This window comes from Triticum aestivum, chromosome 1D (genome assembly GCF_018294505.1).
Source record: "Triticum aestivum cultivar Chinese Spring chromosome 1D, IWGSC CS RefSeq v2.1, whole genome shotgun sequence".
Classification (NCBI taxonomy): Eukaryota; Viridiplantae; Streptophyta; class Magnoliopsida; order Poales; family Poaceae; genus Triticum; species Triticum aestivum.
The window spans coordinates 357,713,539-357,735,116 of record NC_057796.1 but is presented as its reverse complement, the minus strand read 5'-3'; the positions used below and the strand labels follow the sequence as shown (position 1 = coordinate 357,735,116).

Genomic DNA, 21,578 nt, shown 5'->3' with positions numbered 1-21,578 from the left:
GCTGAACGTGTTCTGAACACGGAGGTGCCGTACGTTCGGTACTTGGATCGGTTGGATCGCGAAGACGTTCAACTACATCAACCACGTTACTAAACGCTTCTGCTTTCGGTCTACGAGGGTATGTAGACACACTCTCCCCACTCGTTGCTATGCATCTCCTAGATAGATCTTGCGTGATCGTAGGTAAATTTTTTGAAATACTGTGTTCCCCAACAACTTCAATGCCAAGGAAGTAATGCAAGTCACCTAGATCCTTGAGAGCAAATTCTGAATTCAAACCCTGTAACAATGCAGTTACTGCCTCATTTGATGAGCTTGTGACAATGATATCATCAACATATATAAGCACAAATATGGATGTTTTGAACTTGTTGTAAATAAACAGTGATGTGTCAGATTTAGAAGGAACAAAACCAAGTGTTTGCAATTTGGAACTTAGACGTGAGTACCATGCTCTGCGGGCTGCTTCAACCCATAGAGAGATTTATCAAGCCTGCACACATGGAAAAGTTTGTTCTTATCTTTAAACCCAGGAGGTTGTTTCATATACACTTCCTCTTCCAGAAAACCATGAAGAAACACATTCTGCCCATCTAGCTGTTTGAGACTCCATCCTCTGGATACGACAATAGACAAAACAAGACGAATACTGGCAGCTTTAACAACAGGACTGAATGTATCCTCATAATCTATGCCATACCTCTGTATGAATCCTTTAGCAACAAGCCTAGCCTTGTAACGATCTATGGTACCATCTGACTTCCTCTCAATCCTGATCACCCTCAATTATTTATTTTTACCTTGGTGTGAAGGAACTAGATGTCATGTATTGTTTTTCTGAAGTGCTTGGAATTCATCTTCCATAGACTTCCTCCACCAGGGATCCACACTTGCTTCTAGAAAGGTGCTAGGTTCTCCTGTTGAACATGCCAAACCAAATTTAATTTTATAATTCACAGGCTGAATTACCCCTGCTCATAGTCTTGTACGTGGCGGTGTAGTTTGTTGTTGAATTGTTGTTGACGATCCAGGCTCAGGCATAGAAGATCCCGCAGACTGTTCCTGGACAGAGGATCCAGACAATCCCGAGACTGCTGTTGTGACATCTACCGCCGCCGGATCTTCTGTGGCCATGTGTTCGGGCGAAGCTTCAATGGATGGCGCAGAAAATCCAAGCGAGCTAGCCGGATCAAGCTGGGGTCCCATGCCCGCAGCGGGCTAGTGCGCCGCCCGTCTAACGTAGACGCGTAGGGTCGGGCCAAACCACGTGGTCGGCCGGTCCCCTGATGGTGACGCCCGCGAGTGGGAGGATGGCCCCCCAGGCGAGCACATGTCGGGTGGGAGTTGGCAAGCCACCGCGCTTGGCATAGATTCGGTGTTGCAGCGCTCCGACCCTACAGTGGATCGCGCCTGCGCTGACACCGCCTATCCCAAGGCGGATTCGGGGCCAACTCTATCACATAGTGAAGGACACATGAAATATTGGCTGTTTTGGCCATTTTCTTCACCATTTGATGCCAATTTTTTCTGTTGTTGCACCACTGTTCCTGCATCATCACAAGTCTCATGTGCACGGTTAGAAGAGTTAGTCAGGTGGTCAGTACAATTGTTGTCCCCGTGATGAAAACCAGACAAATGATGCGGTAGTAGAAGGATTTCTTGGCGAAGTAGGTCACCGACGTTAGGATGTAGATGTCCGAAAGGAAAAATAGTTTCATAGAAGACCACATCACGAGAAATAAATACTCGACTGGTAGGAAAATCATGGCACTTGACACCTTTATGTTGTGCATTATAACCCAAGAAAACACATTGTTTTGAGCGAAACATGAGTTTGTGAGTATTGTAGGGACGAAGGTTAGGCCAACAAGCGCATCCAAAAACACGAACAGAGTTATAGTTTGGGTGAGTATGAAGGAGTCATTGCATGGGTGTTTCATTGTTGATAACACGACTGGGTAGCATATTGATAAGATGAACTGCAGTAAGAAATGCCTCATCCCAAAATTTGAGACGCATGGAGGCACCTGCCAGGAGAGCAAGTCCTACCTCAACTATATGCCTATGTTTACGTTCGGCGGATTCGTTTTGTTGGTGGGCATGAGGGCATGAAACATGATGCATGCTACTTGTGATATTGCGTTGGTTTTTCGCTTGAAGAGGAAAGGCTGATGCAGCACAACAACAGTAAGTATTTCCCTCAGTTATGAAACCAAGGTATCAATCCAGTAGGAGGATCCACCCAAACTATGTAAGCAGTACCTTCACACAAATAACAAAAACTTGCAGCCCAACACGTATGAGGGGTTGTCAATCCCTCCTCGGTATTGAGATAGACTAAATTGTATAAGATTGGATAAATAGATCTAACAAAAATACAAAATAAAAGAAGTAAAGAAAAAGTGCAGCAAGGTATTTTTGGATTAATAGGTCTGAAAACAATATGATAGGAAATAGACCCGGGCCCGTAGATTTCACTAGAGGCTTCTCTCAAGAAAATAGCATATGGTGGGTAAACAAATTACTGTTGGGCAATTGATAGAAGAGCAAATAATTATGACGATATCCAAGGCAATGATCATGTATATAGGCATCACGTCCAAGATTAGTAGACCGACTCCTGCCTGCATCTACTACTCTTACTCCACACACCGGCCGCTATCCAGCATGCATCTAGTGTATTAAGTTCATGGAGAAATGAAGTAATGCAATAAGAACGATGACATGATGTAGACAAGATCTATTCATGTAGGAATAGACCCCATCTTTTTATCCTTAATGGCAACAATACAAGTGTGCCTCGCTACCCCTTCTGTCGTTGGGTGAGGACACCGCAAGATCGAACCCATCAAAAGCACCTCTTCCCATTGCAAGAAAAGTCAATATAGTTGGCCAAACCAAACCAAAGTTTCGAAGAAGAAATATGAGGCTATATATTAAACATGCATAAGAGAGTTCAATAAATACTCATATAATATTCGTAGATAGATCTGATCATAAACTTGCAATTCATCGGATCCGAACAAACACACTAATACGTCCATTTTGATTCATGTTTACCTACTGTTATTTATAATGTTTTTATGCATAATAATGCTTTTTGGAGTAATTGTAATGCATTTTCTCTCATAATATGCAAGGTTCACACAAAGAGGGAGAATTCCGGCAGCTGGAAATCTGGACCCGAAAAAGCTACATCAAGCTACCTATTCTGCACAACTCCAAATGAGTTGAAACTTTACAAGCAATTTTTATGGAATAAATAAGAAATAATGGAGCAAATAACTACCGGAGGGGGGCCACCTGGTGAACATAAGACACCAGGGCGCGCCAGGCCCCCCAGGCGCGCCCTGGTGGGTTGTGCTCAACCCAACCCACCTCCGGTGCCCATCTTCTGGTATATAAGTCATTTTGACCTAGAAAAAAAATAAGGGGAGGAATTTTGGGATGAAGCGCCGCCGTCTCGAGGCGGAACTTGGGCAGGAGCACTTTTGCCCTCCGTCAGAGTGATTCTGCCGGGGGAACTTCCCTCCCGGAGGGGGAAATCATCGTCATCATCATCACCAACAACTCTCCCATATTGGGGAGGGCAATCTCCATCAACATCTTGAACAACACCATCTCCTCTCAAACCTTAGTTCATCTCTTGTGTTCACTCTTTGTACCGGAACTATAGATTGGTACTTGTGGGTGAGTAGTAGTGTTGATTACATCTTTTAGTTGATTACTATATGGTTTATTTGGTGGAAGATTATATGTTCAGATCCAATATGCTATTTAATACCCCTCTGATCTTGAGCATGATTATCATTTATGAGTAGTTACTTTTGTTCTTGAGGTCACGGGAGAAGTTGCAAGTAATCATGTGAACTTTATATGTGTTTGATATTTTGATAGTATGTATGTTGTGATTCCCTTAGTGGTGTCATGTGAACATCGACTACATGACACTTCACCATATTTGGGCCTAAGGGAATGCATTGTGGAGTAGTTATTAGATGATGGGTTGCGAGAGTGACAGAAGCTTAAACCCTAATTTATGCGCTATTCCTTAAGGGACCGATTGGATCCAAAAGTTTAATGTATGATTAGAATTTATTCTTAATACTTTTCTCGTAGTTGCGGATGCTTGCGAGGGGGTTAATCATAAGTAGGAGGTTTGTTCAAGTAAGAATAGCACCTAAGCACCGGTCCACCCACATATAAAATTATCAAAGTAGCGAACACGAATCGAACCAACATGATGAAAGTGACTAGATGAAATTCCCGTGTACCCTCAAGAACGCTTTGCTTATCATAAGAGACCGTTTTGGCATGTCTTTTGCCTCAAAAGGATTGGGCTACCTTCCTGCACTTTTGCTACTACTATCGTTACTTGCTCGTTACAAAATATCTTGCTATCAAACTACTCGTTACTTATAATTTCAGTGCTTGCAGAGAATACCTTGCTGAAAACCACTTGTCATTTCCTTCTGCTCCTTTTTTTGACTATAAACAGTAGGGTAACACCCCACTGCAACTTTTATTAAAATAATAAGGCAGAAACAAAGAAGGAGTCTGAAAGGCTTGAGCTAAGCCCAAAGAAAAGAAAAGAAAGAAGAAAGAAACTAAAAAAAGAGCTAAGAAAAGAGCTAAAACAACCTAGAAAAGGAAAAATAATACCCTAGAAAAAGAACAGCTAGAAAAATAATTACAACAAGGTATCCAGCCAAGCAGAGAATTGCATTTTATATTTCTTCTTTATCCTGATTTAAGAAGTTTGAGCTCCTCTGTGAATATGAATTCCCAGCCTCGAAAAGATGGCCTGATATTCTCAAAGATTTTGTTGTTTCTAGATATCCAGATGGCCCATGATCCCAATATGATGATCTCCATGAAGAAAGGGTAGTTGAGCTTGTCTTGGTTTCCTTCTGCTCCTCGCCGGGTTTGACACTCTTACTTATTGAAAGGACTACGATTGATCCCCTATACTTGTGGGTCATCAAGGATCTTTTCTGGCGCCGTTGCCGGGGAGTGAAGCGCTCTTGGTAAGGAAAAATTATTACTACGTGCTGAAATTTATTGCCGCTTGTTACTATGGAGAACAATCCTTTGAGGGGTTTGTTCGGGGTATCTTCACCTTGACCGGAACCATAATTAGTTACCCCTCAACCTACTGCACCTACTGAAAATATTGAATATGAAATTCCTTCGGGTATGATAGAACGACTGCTAGCTAATCCTTATGCAGGAGATGGAACCGAACATCCTGATATGCACTTGATATATGTGGAAGAAATTTGTGGATTATTTAAGATTGCAGGTTTACCCGGAGATGAGACTAATAAAAAGGTTTTCCCTTTATCTTTGAAGGGAAAAGCATTGGCATGGTATAGGCTATGCGATGATATTGGATCTTGGAATTGGAATCGATTGAAATTGGAGTTTCACTAACAAAATATCCTATGCATCTAGTTCATCGTGATCGGAATTATATATATAATTTTTGGCTCGTGATGGAGAAAGTATCACTCTAGCTTGGGGGAGGCTTAAGTCAATGTTATATTCATGCCCCAACCATGAGCTCTCAAGGGAAATTATTATTCAGAATTTTTATGCTCGGCTTTCTCATAATGATCGATCCATGCTCGATACTTCTTATACTGGTTCCTTTATGAAGAAGACTATTGAATTCCGGTGGGATCTTTTAGAAAGAATTAAACACAACTCTGAAGATTGGGAACTCGACAAAGGTAAAGAGTCAGGTATTAAGCTTAAGTTTGATTGTGTTAAACCTTTTATGAATACCGATGCTTTTGAAAAGTTTAGCACTAAATATGGACTTGACTCTGAGATAGTAGCCTCCTTTTGTGAATCTTTTGCTACTCATATTGATCTCCCTAAGGAGAAGTGGTTTAAATATCATCCCCCTATTAAGGAAGAAATTAAAGAACCAGTAATAGCTAAAGAGGAAACTATTGTTTATAATGTTGATCCAGTTGTTCCTACTGCTTATATTGAAAACCCACCTTTCCCTGTTAGGATGAAGGAACATGCTAAAGTTTCACCTGTGATCAATACAAGTTATATTAGAACACCTAAACCAGCTGAACAAATCAAAGTAGAACCTAGTGTTGCTATGGTTAAGGATCTCCTGGTTGAAAATATAGATGGGCATGTTATTTACTTCTGTGATGAAGCTGCTAGAATTGCCAAACCCGATGAATAAACATAGATCCGTTGTTGGCATGCCTGTTGTCTTAGTTAAAATAGGAGATCATTGTTATCATGGTTTATGTGCATAGGTGCTAGCATGAGTGCTATTCCCTTTACCTTATATCAAGAAATTATGAATGACATAGCACATGCTGAGATAGAAGACATAGATGTTATTATTAAACTTGCTAACAGAGACACCGTCACACCACTTGGGATTGTTAGAGATGTTGAAGTCTTGTGTGGGAAAATAAAATACCCTACTGATTTTTTTGTTCTTGGTTCCCCACAAGATGACTTTTGTCCCATTATCTTCGGTAGACCTTTCTTGAACACCGTTAATGCTAAAATAGATTGTGAGAAACAAACTGTCGGTGTTAGCTTTGCTGGTGAGTCTCATGAGTTTAATTTTTCCAAGTTTAGTAGAAAGCATCATAAGAAAGAATTGCCTAGTAAGGATGAAATTAGTCTTGCTTCTATTGCTGTACCTCCTACTGATCCTTTAGAACAATATTTGCTAGACCATGAGAATGATATACATATGCATGAAAGAAATGAAATAGATAATATTTTCTTTGAACAACGTCCTCTGCTTAAACACAATTTGTCTATTAAAACTCTAGGAGGTCCTCCTCCACCTAAAGGTGATCCTGTGTTTGAATTGAAACAGTTACCTGGAACTTGAAATATGCTTATCTTGATGAGAAGAAGATATATCCTATTATTATTAGTGCTAACCTTTCAGAACATGAAGAACAAAGATTATTGAAAGTTTTAAGGAAGCACTGAGCTGCTATTGGATATACTCTTGATGATTTAAAGGGCATTAGTCCCACTCTATGCCAGCACAAGATTAATATGGAACCTGATGCTAAACCCGTTGTTGATCACCAACGGCGGTTAAATCCGAAGATGAAAGAAGTGGTAAGAACGGAAATACTAAAACTTCTGGAAGCAGGTATAATCTATCCTATAGCTGATAGTAGATGGGTAAGTCCTGTCCATTGTGTCCCTAAGAAATGAGGTATTACTGTTGTTCCTAATGATAAGAATGAACTTATTCCACAAAGAATTGTTACAGGCTATAGAATGGTAATTGATTTTAGAAAATTCAACAAAGCAACTAGAAAAGATCATTACCCTCTGCCTTTTATTGATCAAATGCTAGAAAGATTATCTAAGCACGCACATTTTTGCTTCCTTGATGGATATTCTGGTTTCTCAAAAATACCTGTTTCTCAACCTGATCAAGAAAAGACCACTTTTCCTTGTCTTTTTGGAACTTATGCTTATAGACATATGCCTTTTGGTTTATGCAATGCACCTGCTACCTTTGAAAGATGTATGACTGCTATATTCTCTGACTTTTGTGAAAAGATTGTTGAGGTTTTCATGGATGATTTTTCTATTTATAGGAAGTCTTTTGATGATTGTTTAAGCAATCTTGATCGAGTTTTACAGAGATGTGAGCAAACAAATCTTGTCTTGAATTGGGAGAAGTGCCACTTTATGGTTAACGAAGGTATTGTTCTGGGCCATACAATTTCTGAAAGAGGTATTGAGGTGGACAAAGCTAAGGTTGATGCAATTGAGAAAATGCCATGTCGTAAAGATATCAAAGGTATTCGTAGTTTCCTTGGTCATGCTGGTTTCTATAGGAGATTTATCAAAGACTTCTCTAAAATTTCTAGGCCTCTTACAAATCTCTTGCAAAAGGATATTTATTTTGTCTTTGATGATGATTGTTTAGAAGCCTTCGAAACACTCAAGAAAGCCTTAATTTCTGCACCTATTGTTCAACCACCTGATTGGAACTTACCTTTTGAAATTATGTGTGATGCTAGTGATTATGTTGTTGGTGCTGTTCTAGGACAAAGAGTTGATAAGAAACTGAATGTTATTCACTACGCAAGTAAAACTCTAGCAGTGCACAAAGAAATTATGCTACTACTGAAAAAGAATTTCTAGCAGTTGTGTTTGCTTGTGATAAATTTAGATCCTATATTGTAGATTCAAAAGTAATTGTTCACACTGATCATGCTGCAATAAAGAATGTTATGGAAAAGAAAGATGCCAAACCTAGGCTTATTCAATGGGTTCTTTTGATACAAGAATTTGATTTGCATATCACTAATAGAAAAGGAGTGGAGAACCCCGTGGCTGATAACTTGTCTAGGCTTGAAAATATTCTTGACGACCCACAACCTATTAATGATAGTTTTCCTGATGAGCAGTTAGCTGCAATAAATGTTTCTCATCACACTCCTTGGTATGTTGACTATGCTAATTACATTGTTGTTAAATACTTACCACCTAGTTTCACATACCAACAAAAGAAAAAATTCTTCTATGATTTAAGACATTACTTTTGGGATGACCCACATCTTTATAAAGAAGGAGTAGATGATATTATTAGACATTGTGTACCTGAGCATGAACAGGGACAAATCCTATGAAAATGTCACTCCAAAGCTTATGGAGGACATCATGCGGGAGACAGAACTGCTCACAAGGTATTGAAATCTGGGTTTTATTGGCCTACTCTCTTCAAGGATGCCTGTAAGTTCGTCTTATCTTATGATGAATGTCAAAGAATAGGTAATATCAGTAAGCGTCAAGAAATTCCTATGAATTATTCACTTGCTGTTGAACCATTTGATGTTTGGGGATTTGATTACATGGGACCTTTTCCTTCCTCTAATGGTTATACTCATATTTTGGTTGCTGTTGATTATGTTACTAAGTGGGTAGAAGCTATTCCAACTAGTAGTGCTGATCACAACACCTCTATTAAAATGCTTAAGGAAGTTACTTTCCCAAGGTTTGGAGTCCCTAGATATTTAATGACTGATGGTGGTTCACACTTTATTCATGGTGCTTTCCGTAAAATGCTTGCCAAGTATGATGTTAACCATAGAATTGCATCACCCTATCATCCCCAGTCTAGCGGTCAAGTTGAACTTAGCAATAGAGAAATAAAATTAATTTTGCAAAAGACTATTAATAGGTCCTGGAAGAATTGGTCTAAAAAATTAGATGATGCACTTTGGGCTTATAGAACATCATATAAAAATCCTATGGGTTTGTCTCCTTATAAAATGGTTTATGGAAAAGCTTGCCATTTGCCTCTTGAGTTAGAACATAAATATTATTGGGCAATTAAAGAACTCAACCATGATTTCAAACTTGCCGGTGAAAATAGGTTATTTGATATTAGCTCATTAGATGAATGGAGAAGCCAAGCTTATGAAAATGCCAAGTTATTTAAAGAAAAAGTTAAAAAATGGCATGATAAAAGAATCCAAAAGCGTGAGTTCAAAGTTGGAGGATATGTTCTTTTGTACAACTCTCGTTTCAGATTCTTTGCAGGAAAACTCCTCTCCAAATGGGAAGGACCCTATGTTATCGAGGAGGTTTATCGATCTGGAGCTATCAAAATAAATAATGCCGAAGGTACTAACCCGAAGGTTGTTAATGGGCAACGAATAAAACATTATATCTCACGTACGCCTATTAATGTTGAAAGCAATATTATCCAAATTATGACACCGGAAGAACACCTAAAAGAAACCTTCTGGAACACTCCAGAATCATGAAAAAGAGGAGGTACGTGATACGGTAAGTAAACGGACTCCGAAAAATCTGCAAAAATATTTTCTGTCCGTTTTGGAATATAACAAAAATTATGAAAATAGGAAACAACCAAGAAGGCACCTCTGGTGGGCACAAGACACCAGGGCGCGGGCGCGCCCAGGTGGGTTGTGCCCATCTCGGGTACCTTCCGGACTCCGTTTTTCTTCCGTTTGCTTGTTTCCCAAGATAAAAGTCTTTATATAGCCCCCGAACCTATTGACCTCCGTATCGCGGAGAAATCTTCTGTTTTCTTTTCTCGCTATTTTTGGTCAGATCTGTTAAGCCAGGCATCATGTCTTCTCCCTCCTCCAATAACATAGAAGAGGATGCTTGGTTGATGAAGATCAAGCTGAAGAGAGAGGAGCCCGAAGAACCTCTCGAAGGGAGCAAGAGCAAGGAGGCCATCAGAGACCAAGCGCCGGTAGTCGAGCAAGCCTTGCCAGCCGAGGAGGAAGAAGAAGATATCCTTAAACCTTACTATGATCATCTTAGCCCCACTGAGATTGAAGCCTTTCGGATCATTGAAACGGTTTGTGTGCAAAATAAATATCTCACTCGTGAAAATATTCTGTTGCAAGAGCACATCACCTTCCTCCGGAGCGTCGTCCGTAGACTGGAGAATCTTTTGATCATGAAGGATAAGATCGCTACTTCATCACCACCACCTCCTTCTTCATCACCAAAAGAAAATTGAGTATCAGGTATGGGCACTCCCCTTGGCTTGCGCCAAGCTTGGGGGAGGTGCCCTGGTATCGTATCACCTCCACTATCTTCTGCCTTTGCTTATCTTAGTTCGATCCATAGTTATCTTTTGCTTTAGATGAATAAAAGTTTAGTTTGATCCTTTCTTTTTGAGAGTTTGCTTAGTGATCTATCCTTGTAATTGTGTGCGAGATATATAATAAAGTTTAGTTTGAGGTTTGCTTTCTTTAATTTCATGTTTCAAAAATAAGAAAGAAAATAAATGAAAAGGATCATATGCTAATCTTATGGTAAGTAATGACATCACATAAGGAAAAGTATAAGTAGGAAATTTTATTGGATATTTACAAACATAACATTGGTCAATGATGCAATTCATGAAAGAATTAATAAGGGAAGAGAAGATTCACATGCAAATACACTATCTTGGAAATCTTTTGTGATTGTGAGCCCCCATCCAAATATTATATGCCAAAATTGTTGACGTTGGACAAGGAATACAACTTAATGATTTATGTTTGTTCATATTCACATAGAAGTTATATTGTCATAGGTCCTTCAACATGCGGTGCTTGCACCCATATTTGCTAGCCAAAAATTCCGCACCAAGTAGAGATACTACTTGTGCATCCAAAAACCCTTAAACCCAAATCTTATTTTCAAGAGTCCACCATAACTACCTATGGATTGAGTAAGATCCTTCAAGTAAGTTGTCATCGGTGTAATAAGGCAATAAAATTTGCTTCTAAAAGTGTTAGATCATTTAGTGTAAGAGAAAATTGAGCGTTGTACGAACTTGTGATGGCAAAGAATAAAAGCGAGAGACTGCATAATAAAGGTTTCTATCATAAGGGGCAATATAACGTGACGTTCTTTTGCACTAAAGGATTGAGCATACAAGCAAAAAGCGCATGGCAACCTCTGCTTCCCTCTACGAAGGGCCTATCTTTTACTTTCATGTATTTACTTTTATGCAAGAGTCAAAGTTTTTCTCTCTATTCCTTTTCATTTTTCTCTTTTGGCAAGCATCATGTGGTGAGGAAAAATCTAGGCACATATATCCAGTGTGATATGGATAGCATGAGTTATTATTGTTGACATCACCCTTGAGGTGAATACGTTGGGAGGCGAAATTGTAAGCCCCTATCTTTCTATGTGTCCGGTTGAAACATTTTGCTCATGTGTATGCGGTAAGTGTTAGCAATCATAGAAGACTATATGATGGTTGAGTATGTGAGCTTGCCAAAAGGCTCCGATACGTGACCCTTCCTGAAAAGATGACGAATTATAGTCGCAAAGTTGATTGATAATATAGTTTGTTGGTTTCCAATAGAGTTTATGCTTTATACTTTGATGTTGTGAAGGATTGTTACTTATTCATGAGAAGTCTATGATAAAAGTTCTATGATAAAAGTTCTATGTTTAAGTTTGTTGTTGTTATAATAATTCACATGATGCTTCTATGTCTGTATTTTGTTTTTATCGACACCTCTCTCTCTAAGCATGTGGACATGTTTTTCGATTTCGGTTTTCGCTTGAGGACAAGCGAGGTCTAAGCTTGGGGAGTTGATACGTCCATTTTGCATCATGTTTACCTATTGTAATTTATAATATTTTTATGCATAATAATTCTTTTTGGAGTAATTGTAAAGCCTTTTCTCTTATAATATGCAAGGTTCACACAAAGAGGGAGAATTCCGGCAGCTGGAAATCTGGACCTGAAAAAGCTACGTCAAGCTACCTATTCTGCACAATTCCAAATGAGCTGAAACTTCACGAGGAATTTTTATGGGATAAATAATAAATACTAGAGAAAATAACTACCGGAGGGGGCCACCTGGTGAGCACAAGACACCAGCGCGCGCCAGGCCTCCCAGGCGCGCCCTGGTGGGTTGTGCTCAGCCCAACCCACCACTGGTGCCCATCTTCTGGTATATAAGTCATTTGACCTAGAAAAAAATAAGGAGAGGACTTTCGGGATGAAGCGCCACCGTCTCGAGGCGGAACTTGGGCAGGAGCACTTTTGCCCTCCGGCGGAGCGATTCCGCCGGGGGAACTTCCCTCCCGGAGGGGGAAATCATCGTCATCATCATCACCAACAACTCTCCCATCTTGGGGAGGGCAATCTCCATCAACATCTTCAACAACACCATCCCCTCTCAAACCCTAGTTCATCTCTTGTGTTCAATCTTTGTACCAGAACTATAGATTGGTACTTGTGGGTGACTAGTAGTGTTGATTACATCTTGTAGTTGATTACTATATGGTTTATTTGGTGGAAGATTATATGTTCAGATCCAATATGCTATTTAATAGCCCTCTGATCTTGAGCATGATTATCATTTGTGAGTAGTTACTTTTGTTCTTGAGGCCACGGGAGAAATCTTGTAACAAGTAATCATGTGAATTTTATATGTGTTCGATATTTTGATAGTATGTATGTTGTGATTCCCTTAGTGGTGTCATGTGAACGTCAACTACGTGACACTTCACCATATTTGGGCCTAAGGGAATGCATTGTGGAGTATGGGTTGAGAGAGTGACAGAAGCTTAAACCCTAGTTTATGCGCTATTCCATAAGGGACCGATTGGATCCAAGTTTAATGTTATGGTCAGAATTTATTCTTAATACTTTTCTCATAGTTGCGGATGCTTGCGAGGGGGTTAATCATAAGTAGGAGGTTTGTTCAAGTAAGAACAACGCCTAAGCACCAGTCCACCCACATATCAAATTATCAAAGTATCGAACACGAATCAAACCAACATGATGAAAGTGACTAGATGAAATTCCCGTGTACCCTCAAGAATGCTTTGCTTATCATAAGAGACCATTTTGGCCTGTCCTTTGCCTCAAAAGGATTGGGCTAACTTGCTGCACTTTTGTTACTACTATCGTTACTTGCTCGTTACAAATTATCTTGCTATCAAACTACTCGTTACTTATAATTTCAGTGCTGGCAGAGAATACCTTGCTGAAAACCACTTGTCATTTCCTTCTGCTCCTCGCTGGGTTCGACACTCTTACTTACCGAAAGGACTACGATTGATCCCGTATACTTGTGGGTCATCACACACCGCAAAAAAGAGTTACATCAAATAGATCTCCTAGAACATCAAGGAAAACATTGTATTGAAGATCAAAAAGAGAGAAGAAGCCATCTAGCTACTGCCTACGGACCCGTAGGTCTGTGGTAAACTACTCATGCATCATCGGAGGGGCAAGGGTGTTGATGAAGAACCCCTCCGTGATCGTTGGCCCCTCCGGCAAGGTGCCGGAAAAGGCCTCTAGATTGGATCTCGTGGTTCTGGAACTTCCAGCAGTGGAAACTCTGATCTCTCTGCTCCCCCAGGGTTTGGGGGATTTTAGAGTATTTATAGAGCTGATAGGCGGTGGAGAGGGGGCCTGTGGGCCCCACTACCCACTAGGGCGCGCTGGTGCCTTGTGGGCCCCATGGGCCTCCCCTCAGGCACTTCCTTGGCTCCCAGGTTGTCTTTTTTCCAGAAAAAAAAATCGCCAAAAAGTTTCGTGGCATTTGGACTTCATTTGGTACTGATATTCTGCGAAGTAAAAAACAAGCTAAAACAGCAACTGGCACTGGGCACTATGTCAATAGGTTAGTCCCAAAAAATGATATAAAGTTGCTATAAAATAAATATAAAACATCCAAGATTGATAATATAAAAGCATGGAACAATAAAAAATTATAGATACGTTGGAGGCGTATCAATGCAAAACACCGAACTTTGGGAAAAGGGAAAACAAGTTTAACTTCTCATATTTGCCACCCCAATCAGATTGGACAACAAGGATTTTAGTGTCAAATTGGCGTTCAACAAGTGCTTGGAAATTATTAAAAACTTGGAAAACGTCAGAACATTTTTGAAGAAAGTAGATCCAAGTGAATTTATTGTAGTCGTCTATGAAACTAACATAGTAAGTATGTCTATCAACAAAGGAGGGAGCTGGACCCCATACATCCGAAAAAACAAGTTGCAATGGCTTGGTAGAAATACTAGTGGAAATAGGATAGGGTAATTGATGAGCTATTACTCTTTGATAAGAACCAAAAATAGTTTCAAGACTACGCTCACCAACACATGGGAGCCGATTATTTCTAAGCACTTGTTGAACAATAACAGAAGAAGGATGTCCTAAGCATGCATGCCACCATTCCGATGAAATTTTGATGACACCACACACTTGTTTATTGAATCTTCTGAACCGAGGAATCAAAGGGTAGAGCCCATGCACTCTTCTACCTCGGTAATGAATTTTCCTCGTGGCCTAATCACGAATCAAAAAGAAGTTGGGGTGAAACTCAAGAAAAACTTTGTTGTCTATGGCAATGCGATGAGCAGAAAGAAGATTTTTCTTAGTTTGTGGAACATGTAAGATATTTCTAAGATGAACACTGCGATGAGGGGTATTGGCAATTGCATGACCAACATGATCTATCTTCATACCTTCACCGTTTGCGTTGTGGACTTGATCATGGCCATGGTACTTCTCGTGCATGGCCACCTTTTCAAGCTCATTGGTGATCTGATTGTGGCTCCAGATTCAGCGTACCAATTAGTATCAACTCCATAAAATGTATCTGCAACTGCTGCAAATTTCTTGCGTTGAGAATTGTTCTCGGCATAGCACCAATCACAATCCTTTGCAATATTGTTATTTTTTTGCAAATTTGACATTTATTCTCATACTCATCATGTGGAGCATCACGAAGAGATCAAGTGGAGCATCATGAAGAGATCAAATGCTTGAAGCTTGCCATCAATTGTGGTGACAATGGACTTGTGAAGATGTTCGAAAGAGTGGCTCACCCATAGTGGAGTATGGGGGAGCAATCAACTAGTCTTCATCGAGCCAACACAATCAAGAAAGGTGGTCCAACTTGAGGGAGTCAAGATCGTCATCATCTAGCTCAAGTGGACCATGTGCAAGGCAAATGTTTGCCCTTGATAGATTTTCTATTTTATCAGTCTGATGGTGGTAGTTGGGAGACCGGGTTATAGGATCGATTGCCGTACTATCAGGGGGGCTCTCGATGAGTAGCTTGATCGTATCATTCATAGAAAGCTCAAACCATTGCATCATTGCATCATCTTTCTTGGTTCTTGTTTGGTTCTCTTTGTGAGTCTTAGATCTTTTGGTCATCTTGATGACAAGCTCGAGTTCATCGAAAACGGAGTTCACATGCATCTTCTATGATGTTTCCGATGTTGGAGGTTATGCTGGTTATTCTCTGTTGGAGAGTTCACTCCTATATATGTTAGGCATACCTCCCCTGCCTCTTCTTACTATAACCATTCATCGTTTTGATGCTACTAGTCATCTTGTTTCCAACAAGCTTGAGTTTGCTCGATTCAGAGCTCATTTGCAGAAGTTATGGCAGTTCTGGTTTTCCTTGGAGTTTACTTGTTTTCGTGGTAGTGGCATATGGATGGTGCCAGCGGTAGTACCGCTGGGTCAGAGCGGCAGTACCGCGTATCGCCACAAGCGGTAGTACCGCTGTCTCACAGCGGTAGTACCGCCCATGGCCATAAGCGGTAGTACGGCTCCGGTTCCGCGCTGGTACCGCCTTGACTTGAGATGTGGTTTTCTCATGTCGGGTTCAGCAGCAGTAGTAGCGGCAGTAGGAGCGGTAGTACCACTCGTGTGCAGTAGTACCGCGACTACCACCGCCCCTAGTGCCGCTCAATGGACCTCCTCCCTGTGCTCGTGGTAGGCGTTGTGCGCGGTCCCAGCGATAGTACCGCTGGGCCAAGCAGCAGTACCGCTGCGGCCAACGGTAGTACCGCTGGCTCCAGTGGTAGTGCCGCTCATACGGCTATGCCTCGCCCTCTGTTTTGCTCTGCTCTCTGTGTTCTACCGCCCGGGCGGTAGTACCGCTCCCCTGAGCGGTAGTACCGCTCGTGCGTGGACTGAGCACATAACGGTTGGATTCGGGAGCTCCTATAAAAGGGGGTCTTCTTCCCCATTGAGCCTTATCCTTTGAGCTAGTGTTCTTCCCCCATTGTTGACCTTCTTCAAGCTTGCTAACTCTCAATCCCTCCATGGATTCTTGCTAGTTTTTGAGGGAAAAGAGAGAGGAGATCTAGATCCACATTTCCACCAATCACTTTCTCCTCTATGTGAGGGGAACCCCTAGGATATAGATCTTGGAGTTCTCCTTCTTGTTATTCCTCTCATTTTCCTCCCTAGAATTAGTTGCTTCGGTGGGATTTGAGAGAGAAGGACCCGGGCACTCAGTGTGCCCTTGCCATTGCATTTGGTGCATCGGTTTGAGTTCTCCACGTGATACGTGGAAGTTACAAGTTGAGAAGCTTGTTACTCTTGGGTGCTTGGTACCCTTGAGCTTGTTCCTCTTGGGTGCTTGGGCGCCCTAGACGGTTGGTGGTGTTCGGAGCTCAATCATCGTGGTGTAAAGCTCCGGGCAAGCATCGGGGTCTCCAATTAGGTTGTGGAGATCGCCCTGAGCAATTTGATAGGTACCAGTGACCGCCCCCAAGGGTTGCCAAAGTGTACGGGTTCGGTGACCGCCCCCAAGGGTTGCCATTTGTACAGGTTCGGTGACCGCCCAAGGGCCCCTTAGTGGAATCACGGGATCTTGCATTGTGCGAGGGCGTGAGGAGATTACGGTGGCCCTAGTGGCTCCTTGGGGAGCATTGTGCCTCCACACCGCTTCAAACGGAGATTAGCATCCGTAAGGGTGTGAACTTCGGGATACATCGTCGTCTCCGCGTGCCTCGGTTATATTGTTTCTTGTCATATATCTTGCTATCTCATAGTTGTTTATCTTGCTTAGCATAAGTTGTTGGTGCACATAGGTGAGCCTAGTTGTTGTAGGTTTTGTGCTTGACAAATTAACCGCTAGGTTTTTTCTGCATTTGTTCAAGCCTAAACCGTAATTATTTTAGAGCGCCTATTCACCCCCCTCTAGGCGACATCCTCGATCTTTCAGTAGTAGTAGTTGCCGGAGTAGTAGTTGTTGTGGTAGTGGCCACCGCCACGGCCGGTGTGGTAGTTATTGCCGCTGTTGTTGTTGAAGTTGTTGACGCCGCCAATGTTGTAGTTGTTGTCGCTGTTGTTCCCGCCATAGTCGCCGCTGCCGCGACCACCACGGCACCACCCTTGTGGTAGCCCTTGGGAGACCCGCCACGGCCTCTGCAGTGAGGTTGGCAGAAGATTTGAAGGCACCTTCCCTCGTTCCTTGGAACATCTCGACGCGCTAGTCGAAAATTTGAGACCATGCCGAAGAGATCATCCACGGTCAGAGGCTCCACACGGACATCCATATCGAGCCCCCCCAATGATGAAGGAGAAAAGCTCGTCATCCTTGATGGGTTTTCCAGCTGCAACGAGCTCATCAGAGAGGGCTCGCATGTGACCAAAGTAAGTAGTCGCACTCTGCGAGCCTTTTTGGGCGTTTGAGAGGGCGATGCGGCAATTGTTGGTGTGGGAGTGGGATTGGGCGGCGAACATGTTCGCGAGTGCTAACCAGATCGCGTGAGACTTTCCTAGGGATGCGACTTCAACGAGAACTTCCTTGGAGAAGTTTTGGGGGAGATAGGCAACGATCTGCTAGTCCTGGACAAGCCAGGGATTGTAGCCGGGGTTGGGAACGATCTGTTCTTTCCCGTCGGAACTCTTGGTTATGATGGTCTGGGTGGGTTCGGGTGTGGATTGATCGATATACCCATATAGCCATGCCCCATTGATTTGGGAGCAAATTTGGGCTTTCCAAAGGACAAAGTTGGTTCGATTCATAGGTTCGGATGTGGTGTAGTTGAGGCCATGGGAAGAGACTTGGGTGGAGGAGGACATTGCGGATCAAGGCGGAAGATGAAGGATGATGATTGTTGCGATGGTGAGGGGCTTGCTAGATGTGATGGAAGAAGGAGGCTCTGTATACCATGTCAAGATGGGTAAAGCGTCCCAACTCCCAATAGGGGAGCCCGCATGAGTTTATATTGATCTAGTCGTGGTGATTACAGAAGGGTTTCGGTTAGGAATCCTAACCGAGAGAGAGAGGAGATCTTATAGGAGGGATATAGAGATAAACCAACTAAATAACAATAAAGGTTCCTATCCCTACCAGAACGTGGTATACAAGTAATGCACCATAATATTACTTTAACACCATGTACGCAATTTCGAATTCATCAGGGAGCATTTTAAGGGTATTGGCAAAGATTCTATAATATTGAGTTGGTTGGTAAGCAATCATGAGGTGTTGTAACAAACTTGATTTATGTTGTGAAATTGCATGGACTAGTAAAGTTTCTATGACATATGAAAACTTTTAGTCTAGTTATGCCTTATAGGAAAGGCTTTATTTTTATCTAGTACTGAAAGTGTACACGACAAACTAATTACCCCCCTTTTTCCATTTCCCATGCATCATTCTTTTTTCAAGCAGTTCTATGGATTGGTAAGTAAAACCGACTACACCACAATGCGTCTTGGTTTAATCATGGTAAGCGTAGCTTTTTGGATTGCAGAACCATTGCCGCGGAAACCTGAAATTCAATTTCCATAAATACATGTTGTGGGTTTTAGAGTCTGATTTTAAGAAGGTGGTTGGGATAAGGTGAGCAAAGAGTATCACACACAGTGGCGGAGCTTGATGGGGCCAAATGGGGCCGTTGCCCCCCCCCCTACTCGAGGAAAACTCTTAAGTGTACCCCTAATATTATTAGGCTTGAATATCAAAGATTTTTCTGAGTTCATGCATAACTTATCTTCTTTGCCCTCTCAACTCTGATTAGCCCCCTCAAATATCTTCATCAAGCTCTGCCACTGATCACACGAGTTTCTATATTGTTCCAAGCTGGTCTTGTATGTAAGTTAGCTCAAATCATGCCGTTTCTATTCTCCTTTAGCTGGTACTTGTGGTTCTTTGTGGTGATATTTCTGTTGCTGAATGTTAATGGTAAGTTGCAATCATCTTTTCTGAACAGCACTTGTATGCACTGCAATAACTCTATGTTCGACCTAGTTTCAGTTTTTTTAAATGTGGTCCTAAATGCTTCCAGTTTGAAGAAGAAAAAACCAATCATGACATGTTTACAGATTCCAAATTTGAATTAGATTCTTTAGCAGTTACGCTGGTAATGGGCGAAAAAACTGAGAACCTTTCATAGGATGTTTGGTCCGCAAGATGGTTTCCTAAACCTTGTTAGTAATATATTTCATTATTTAGTCTTCTTGAAGCTCTCTTACACCACATTTTGCTAATCTATAGGGTGGCACACATACCTTTGGATTGCGTTCATTCCCCTCACTGTAAGTGCATATATAATAATGTGTTATCTTAAACATTCGCTATGAGCCTCTTTCTTGGGAATTAGCACACAAATGCACTTGTACTTAATTGAAAACTACAGCAAAAACAAAGTAATCTCAGCACCACATCATGTACTAACTCAAGGATCATTGCTTAGCATGGAAGGAAACATATGCATCAACCATATATGGAGATACTAGGTTGGTTCAAATTGAACCTAGGACATGTCATGGGTGCAACCAGCAGCCAGGCAGGACAAGTACTAGCTGATTTCAGCAAGCAACTAGGACAAGCCCTATGTGCTCTCAACCCAGAATTTCAGCAGCAAGCAGATAGCACAGAGACACCAGATTTACGAACCACCCCCTCCAACTTGAGGAAAAAACCATGGGACGAAGCCACCCAAATCCTCTTCCACTATTATCGAATGTGGTATACAAGAAGTTCTTCTCTAGATAGCACTAGAGGGTCTCATACATCAAGGTTTCTGAATCTTGGATGAACACAACAAGATTTGGGGCTCAAGAGCTAGGGATTGGAACAATCTCACCAAAGATGGTGGAACCGCAACTTGAAGGAGACAAGGTAGTGGATTTAGACCATCACAACCTTGGGGAGGATCTCCCTTTGCTTCTTCCTTCAATCTTCCTCTCTTCCCTTTCTCTCCTGGTTTTCTCTCTTCTTCTCCCTTGGAGGATGAACCGATTTTCGTCACACTTGGTGGTGGCTGCTAGATGGAGGGTAAAGCATCCCCATCCACTCACGTGCAAAGTCCAAAATGACCCTAGGTCATAACCCTAATGGGTAATGTGCTTCTGCACCTCTTTGGGCTGCCTAAAAGGCCTCAAATGGTCATCTCCTCACAGCCCACATGAGGAGGATATCCCAACACTCTTATACTGCCCTTGCTCACTCTCTATTCTCCCTGCAGCTTCTTCTAGCCATGTGCACCAAGTTGGGGCATGTCATAGCTCAATTAGCCCAGGATGTAGCTGAGAAGCACTCCGCGGTTGAGGGCGATTTGATCGTGAAGCCATCGGATGACCACTTCTGGTTCGGCCGGCCGAGGGTCGTCTTGTTCCTGATCCACTTCATCGTCTTCCAGAATGCCTTTGAGATTGCATTCTTCTTCTGGATACTGGTGAGCATCTTGAGGGGGCGCTGGTTTCAAATTACGTTCAGTTAGGATCTAATGACTGATTCGTTTACCCCATTTCTGTTGTAAACCACCTATGCATTCAACTCCTACATCATGGGGCAAGTTGGTTTCATTGTGCCGAGGCTTGTGATTGGGTACCTCACACACATCTCCAACTTCTTTTCCCATAGGAAAAAGCGGACATGACTTTGTTCTTGAACTGACGCATCCATGTATCCTTGCACTTGCAGGCTCATTGTTCAACTTCTCTACAGCTACAACACCCTGCCTCTATATGCAGTTGTAACATAGGTACGACCATATTTTGACATCATAAAAAAAATTTGAACCTCAACACTGATTGTTGACACATGTTCTCCTTTGTTATGTGCAAAGATGGGGAGCTTCTACAAGAAGATCTTCAATGAGCATGTGCAACCGGGTGTCCTGGGTTGGGCTCAGAAGGCTCAGATGAAGAAGGAATTCAAGAATAGCAATGGCGCGGCAAAATCGACGAGCACCGTCAGTTTAGCTGGGCCTTCTACTAAGATTGAAATGACGAAACGACCAGCGCGGGAAGGCAACGATGCTGGTGAAAGCATAGAATGATGCAATAC

The 21,578-nt window shown here is 41.9% G+C and overlaps 1 pseudogene; it reads left to right on the top strand.

Annotated features, from left to right (window-relative positions):
* The first annotated feature begins 18,680 nt into the window (after positions 1–18,680).
* LOC123159270 (MLO-like protein 1) lies at positions 18,681–21,570 on the top strand (annotated as a pseudogene).
* The last annotated feature ends 8 nt before the right edge of the window (positions 21,571–21,578 follow it).